The sequence below is a fragment of the Corapipo altera genome, unplaced genomic scaffold (assembly GCF_003945725.1).
Source record: "Corapipo altera isolate COAL_440 unplaced genomic scaffold, ASM394572v1 46, whole genome shotgun sequence".
NCBI lineage: Eukaryota > Metazoa > Chordata > Aves > Passeriformes > Pipridae > Corapipo > Corapipo altera.
The window spans coordinates 17,349,016-17,356,553 of NW_020884883.1; positions in this window are offsets into that span (position 1 = coordinate 17,349,016).

Below are 7,538 nucleotides of genomic sequence, written 5' to 3' on the forward strand. Positions count from 1 at the left end.
ATGTCACTGTAATCAGCTCAGCAAAGATGAAAGAGTCAGTTCACGGATTTCATAGCCATTTCAGCAGGACAACCTGACTTCATGAGAGATAGACACAGAAATATTTAAACAGGGATAAATTTATTTTTGAAAAGTTTTGTTTATCGTTTATTACAATTTAATTAAAAGTCATTGATAGTAAATGATGAGGTTTCTGCTGCAGTAAGTTTCTCAAGCAATCATTATCGTGCTGATGATAACAGAATCTCGAAGTCAAAAGCAATAATTAAACTGAGCAAAGAACATCAGAGGAAAAATATTAACTAAGGCATCAATTCGTCTTGTTGAGGTGCAATATCTCATGCTTTGCAGTGGAACCTGCTTGTAGTGAAGTCCATCTGGTGCATTTTGAGGCTGTTTCTCAGGTAAATGCCATGACAGAAGTGGACACTGATCCCTGAAACTTACTGTCACACAGGTACAAATTCGAAAGGAAGAATGGAAGAGGACACTGCTACAATGGTAGAACTCTCTACAACTTGAGCAAAGTATGGAGGCAGTGATAATTTATGTCCCTTTTGCGATGGGAGTAGCAGATGACAGTCACATTACATGAACACCCATTTTACCATGTCTCCTTATGGGTTCTCATCTATAAGCAACGGAAATGGTCCTTCAACAAATGAGGCAAAGATGACCTTTTTTGGCCAACAGGTGGAAATTAAAGCTCAGAGTACACTGGCTATCATGACACAGCACTGAGACACAATGTTTCAAACAGCACCTGGTTCTTGAGCTGTCTCCTTTGAGTCTGGACCACATTTTACACTGCCTAAGTCACACCTGTTTCTCATTCATGTCTTTATAACTTGCAGCAATACTGAAAATAAACCATATCAGGCCTTAAAGTGTAAACAGAGGATTAAGTGACGTGTCTTAGAGACACATCCCATATGATGTTTGACTATTTTGGAAACTTCCTTATTTTGTTGGAACATGCTCAGATTGTGATGCAGTGAAAACTTATGCTTCCTGTTTGATCATCAGCATAATTCAAATTATTTGGTAACACCTGACCAAAGAAAGAATCTGCTATAGTACCTCATTTGGAAAATGAACCCATGATAATTAATTACTTTCATAAAGTCATTTTATAATCAGTTTTTGACCCATCTCAATTTAGATTTATCAGGATCATCTTTCTTTAATCTGGTATTTATGATAAAATAATATGAAACAGTATCAACAGACATTCTAAAGTCAGGTATTTAACTACTGTTTTTACCTACCCTGAAGCCTGACAGGGTTTCTTTCTTAGCAAAACCACATTCCTGCTCATTTCCCTCTGTGAGCTTTCAGATAGTTATTGTTTCATTACCTCTGGTTGACTGCTCAGTAGCCTTTGGCTTTCTGTTCTTCCTCTTCTTTTTTAAGAACATCCACTTTATTTGCTTTCTCCTATCTTATGGGACCTTATCTGAATTCTAGGAGTTCACAGGTATCTGACAACAATTCCAAGATATTGTCCATATATTATTTGAGAATCCAATTTATATTTATCTAAGTGTTCTCACAACACCTATTTTTGTTCTAGTTTGATTTGTATAACTTTGTTTCTGGCATTCATTTTTTTAGCCATCTGATTTGATTACATCTCACCCTCTTGTTGAAAATGGAAGCAAAAATATTATCAAATATTTAAACCTTCTTAAGGTTTCTAACGAGTAAGAGAGAAAAGCAGTTTATTAAACTATGTTATTAAACTGTCTTACTGAAGGATCAAGGGGATCAATCTAAGAAAATGGTAATTAATGTGACATACAATAGTGTCCATTCCCTCATGGAATGACCTCAACCATCAGAGATTTCCCTTTTCCTGGCCAGGAATGGTACCAGATCCTTGCAAGAGTGGATGTGGGCTGAGAGAAAGGACTCTGTCCTCATATGAAAGAACTCTTAAAAACCTGAGGTCTTTGGCAAACACTAGGATCCATCAAAGGCAGAAAAAGCTGTCTTTGACAATTTTAGAGAACTATTGAATGCATATGGAGAAGGACAGGAAGAAAAAGAACGGGTGAATTTATGGAGCAGGGTGGTCTGGGACTAAAGTGGTAGTGTCAAACTCTCAATGAAAGGTGAGCTTCATGTCAGGTCAGAAACGCATGTCAAGCTTCTCCCTACTCTGTACTAATTCTCACATTACAAAATTTGCAGGATCACTTGAGAGTGGGGCATTTTTTCCTTCTGTTGCTACCTCTCTCCTTTCCTCTGTATTCCTTTCATTGAAGTTGTCTGAAATGACACCCCTGGTTTTGACAGTTACTTAACACAATGACAAAAAACACAGGAAAACATGCAGGCTGGGACATCTTGTATGCCCATGAGTTTCTAGAAAAGTGTTTTCCAAAAGACCAGAATCCAGGGGATGTTCCAAAGGGTGGGAAGCCTGCTGATATGCAACAATAATAAATGAAGAACGAGATCTCCTGGGAAAGCCATAGTAACATCAATAACAGAACTGATGCAGGGAGGGGAAAAAGGCAAAATTAATAAAGAATAAATAAATAATAGGGAATGTAATTAATTAATGCTAATCACTGAAATTTTGCAGAAAACATGTCTCATAAAACAAATGCAATTTAAATATTTGATGATTTTCCAAGACTGGCTAATTAAGATAATAAAAAAGATATAATCTATTTAGACTTCAGCGTAGTGTTTGACTTTTTGCTACATAACATTTTGATTAAAAAATTGGCTCCACATCATATCAATAAGCCACATTATAAGGAGATAGAGAAGAGGGTAATTCACAAACCTGCAAGAGGGTTTGTCAAAATGAGAAACCATGATGGAGAGAGGATGCTCTTAGTAGGGTTCTGCACTGACTGTTGCTAGGTCTGTTGCTATTCCATACTTCTGGAAGGCAGTTTGCAGTCACTGGTGGTGATATTTGCAGATAACACAAAGGCTGTCAGCATGTTAAATAATGCAGAGAATGAAGCCACAGCACACATTCATACCCGTCACTCAGTGAGTTGATCCCAGACAAGGATCAACAGCCAAAGACAGGCAGGAGTGGGGGGAGGATTCTCAGGGCTCAGCATGTGAATCACTCAGCATGAGCAGTGGTGTCTGAGGAACAGGACTGCAATCCCTGCAGAGGGCCAAGGGGGCAGGGAGGTGAATCTTTTCCTTCCACTACCACCCTAATACTTGCATGTGATGGTGAGGGGTCTGGAGCAAAAGTGTGATGAGGAGCTACTGAGGCAACTGGAGACATCCAGTCTGGAGAAAAGGATGCTCAGGGGGAATGTTATCCCTCTTTACAAGTACCTGAAAGGAAGTTCTATATAGGTAACAAGTGACAAGACAAGAGGAAAACGCCTCATGTTTCACCAGGGGAGGTTTGGTTTGGATACGAGGAGAAATTTCTTTGTGGAAAGAGTGACAAAGCACTGGAACAAGTTGCCACATGGAAGTGGTGGAATCACCATCCCTAGAGGTGTAGCTGTGGTGCTTTGGACCATGATGTAGTGATGCACCTGGCAGTGTTGGGTTAATGGTTGGACCCGACAAACTTAGAGATCTTTTCCAATCTTAATGATTCTATAATTGTCCTTATATATCTTTTCCTTAGGTGAGATCCAGTTTGCCTGGGTTAATTCCCTAACCAACAGCCATATTTCTGGCTCCTATCAGAGCAGTCCTACAGTAACTACCTAAGTTCCCAGGCAAGTAGTGATGACAGATTCCTTGAAGCCCTTGTAAAGAAGATCCACTTTATCTGATTTAGGTGGTTGAATATAGGTGAGCAAGATATCCCCTTGGAGGTCTCCAGAGCACACTGTCTATCTCTACTGACCATGCTGGGTATTTCAGCTGTTCTTTCAGGAGGAACTTGACACCGAGTCAGATTAACTGCATCATATCCACTGTGAAGCCACGTGGTGTCTGTAAATCTACAGTCTCTACTGATAGGGGGATCTATATCATTCACTCACAGGTATTGGCTAAGAAGAATTTCTTGCTATTAAATTCATTAAATTAGTCCTGATATGGTTTGAAGCTGGCTCCCTACCAAGTCTCCAAACCTTACCACAAGAAGTCCCCTCCGCTTCCAAACTTCAGGGAGAAGAGGGAGAAAAACAACCAAGAAAACCCAAAACGAGAGAGAGACAGCTAAAGTGATATATATAAATATATTTACACTTATGTTACAGTTATATACAATTGAAATATATATACAATTTCACAAGGGAAAGGGAAGGGGGAAGGGGGAAGGGAAAAGGAACAAAACCAAAATAAAATATATATATATCCCTATTAGTAACCCAATATCTAGCACTAAAAGAGTTAGCAAAGAAATATCTCACTACTCTCCTTGGGACAACCGAGAGTCTCTCTGGAACGATCGCCGGCAACCTCTGTCTCCCAAGGTCGGCAAGGCCTTACCAGGCCTCGCTCCCCAACACGACAGACTCGACAGCAGGGAACCTGCACCTCCAAGCCGCCGGAAGGAAAGAGAGCGAAGGCCTTTCTTCCTTTCTTCTTATAGTCTGGCTTATGTAAAAATCCTAGGGAATACTGGGTAAATCTGGACCCTTCCTTGGTTACGAACTGGTCACCAAGGAAGACCCAGACCAAACTACCACAGTCCAGTGCAACAAAAACCTGATACCATACACGAGAATCACCTTTACTTTCTGTAGTTCATATACTGTGTCAAAAGTTAAGGGCATCCAGAGTTTTCATTAAGACCAAGATATGTCCTGAATTAAATTTTTCCTTTGGAAGGAATTTAGGACGTGAAAACTGAATTTCCATCTGGTGTGAATTGGGACAAAATCACTGAGTTCCTGATTTTATGAAGAAATAACGGTCCTTCCTTTTTCTAACAGTCTGCTTTTCTTTTCTCTTTGCCTATGTCTCAGTTTCAGTCATTCATAATCCACTCTTCTATTTTTCTATTTTATAACCATCCCACAGGAGTAATGTGAAATGTAACCAATCAGTATTTGTAAAGCACTCTGAGGGTATCAGGGAAGGGAGTGTATAAATGCAAACTGCTACTGTTGCTCTTACATTGCTGCCAAGAGACCTGCAAACAGGAGCAGGTCCCTGTATATTCAGATATACACAGAGTTAGTCACACCCTGTGAAAGAAGCCAGAAGATAAAACCTGTGGAAGCGTGGGAAGATAGAAGTTTAATAAAATATAGGAAAAGGTCGTTCAGGGATTGTTTATGAGTTCAAGACTGAATTGTTGCTCTGCCACAGATTTTTGCCTGGTTTTGCTTCTAGCACTGTGTTCAATACCTGCTTTGGGAGTGTAATTGCACTGTGTTGTCTGTATTGGTCTGTGTGGCTCATAATGTAGAGACCTAGTCTTGCTGGGCTCATCTTACAGTCAGTGTTAATCAATACAGATTTTATGGTGCATTCCCTGTGACTGTTATTAGACAACCACTTAATGATAAGTAGATCTCATATGATGAGACAAATTATGACCAAGTGTTTCTCTTCGTCGACCATACATTGTCTGGGGAAGACACAGACAACTGTCCCAGATGTTGGCATCTACATTTCATTAGGCAAATCCCATCCTATAATTACCTCTGTCAGCAGATTGAATGGTGCCAGGGAACATTCCCAAGCACTGGAATGCAATCATCTCTATTCTTCAATTTTTAGAATGGTGCCTGGAATTATTTTGGCCCCAAACAAACAGCACTTTCCCAATGCATTCCTGAGTGTAGCTCAGGTTCCAGCACCAGCCAGGGACTGTTCTGAGTGGTTGGTTTGGATGCAGCTACCCTATTTTAGAGACAAGGATACTTTATTGCTAGAGACATAGACAGGCTGTGCCAGCTGGACCCAGAGCTGGAAACTGGACTCTGGAACTGCTTGGTTTACCAGGAGAGTCATACCTGCAGCTCAGCACCCATCACACTGTGACTGGGAATATTCGGTGGTTCACACAAATGAACCCCAGTATCCCAGGCTGACAGAGCACTTATAACCCCAATGGATCTGGGCCATTTGAGTAACATCCCATGAGAACAATGCAGGAGAGGCAGGAAGTGAACTATGTTCCCTGCAGGCAGCATTTAGCACTTCACACTCCTGCAGCCGCAATCACGATGGGTCGGGTTTGATTTTTTGGTTGTTTTTTCCTGTTTTGTTTTATTGCTGATTTGTTTTGTTGTTGTTGCTATGGTTTTGTTTGGTTGGTTTTTTCTTTTGTTTTGATTTTCTATATTTTGTTTTTGTATGAAGGTTTTGGTTTTTTTCAAATGTTGCATTATTCTGTAAAAGACAGAAAGAGAAAAGCTGTGCTGATACATTTTGAAAGGACTCACGACCATGTAGGTTTGCTCTTCATGAGACAGGTTCTCTGATTTACTGTTATAAATATCTTAAGGCAATGCAGCTTTTAGGAATAATAAAGTACTTTATATTGAGGCACTTTTCCTAGGTAATAAATTAATTAGATTTTATGTTCCTTTTTACCTCTTGTTTAAACCCCCATGCCCTCGTGACATTAAACAGCCAACAACACCACTAGGAGAGATTGATTACATATCTCTTGATTTCATATCAGTCCAAAGGAATAAAGTCCTGAATCTTTACTCCTCATCAGTTTCTGCAACAGCTTCTCTTACTACATTCATTCCTGCTCTCACAGGACTCACAGCAAGGGCCATTTCAGGCCATCTCCAAAAAAGCAGACTAAGGGGGACAAGATTAGCAGAGGCAACTGCAATGAAGGAGAAGTAGATCCTCTTGGGAGGATCTTTTATGAAGGTGGTCTCTTCCACAAGACCTACAGTATTGCCTTTTATTTCTGATCTCACCCTTGTAAACAGAAAATGACAGTACTGTATGGTATCACCCTCTGGTCTGGTCTAAACAGCAACACTGCCCTCCATTCTCCATAAGGAGGAGAAATAACACAAGACAAGTATACAGGATGTTGTCAGACCAAGAATTAATACCATCTATTTTCTTACTGGGATTCCTGTGCTTAGGAGAGGCTTTTCCGCCTTCCTTTGGAACTGTAACATTAAAAATACATTGCAGCAGCTTCCCCAGTCAGTTTGAAAACTCACAGTATACATTTGGTGTCTGTGTAAAGCCCTTAAGGAGGATGTGGGTAGCAGGTATAATTGACAGTTCCACAGATCTCCATCTAGGGATGGATTGCAGCAGACACCTTTGTTTTCAAAGTACTTTTCCAAATATGCAGGGACATGAAAATCAAGTCATATAGTGACAGAAGAAATGAATATTCATTGTTTGCCTTTTATGACAGTAGGAAGCACAGAAGCAAGAGCTGAAAAGATGGGGTTTAATTTTTCCAGAAGTGATAAGGAACACATGTGGGAGCACATTTGTTTGATTTTTTTACTCATCTGAGGTAGCTTCCTCAGTCATTTCCATTTTCTCCGGATGAATCAATATTTTCTCTCTCACAAAAGAAAACAAAACCACAACTTAACCTCCCCACCCACACAGAACATATTACTTAACTGCCTGCTGCTCCCAGCTATCTTCAC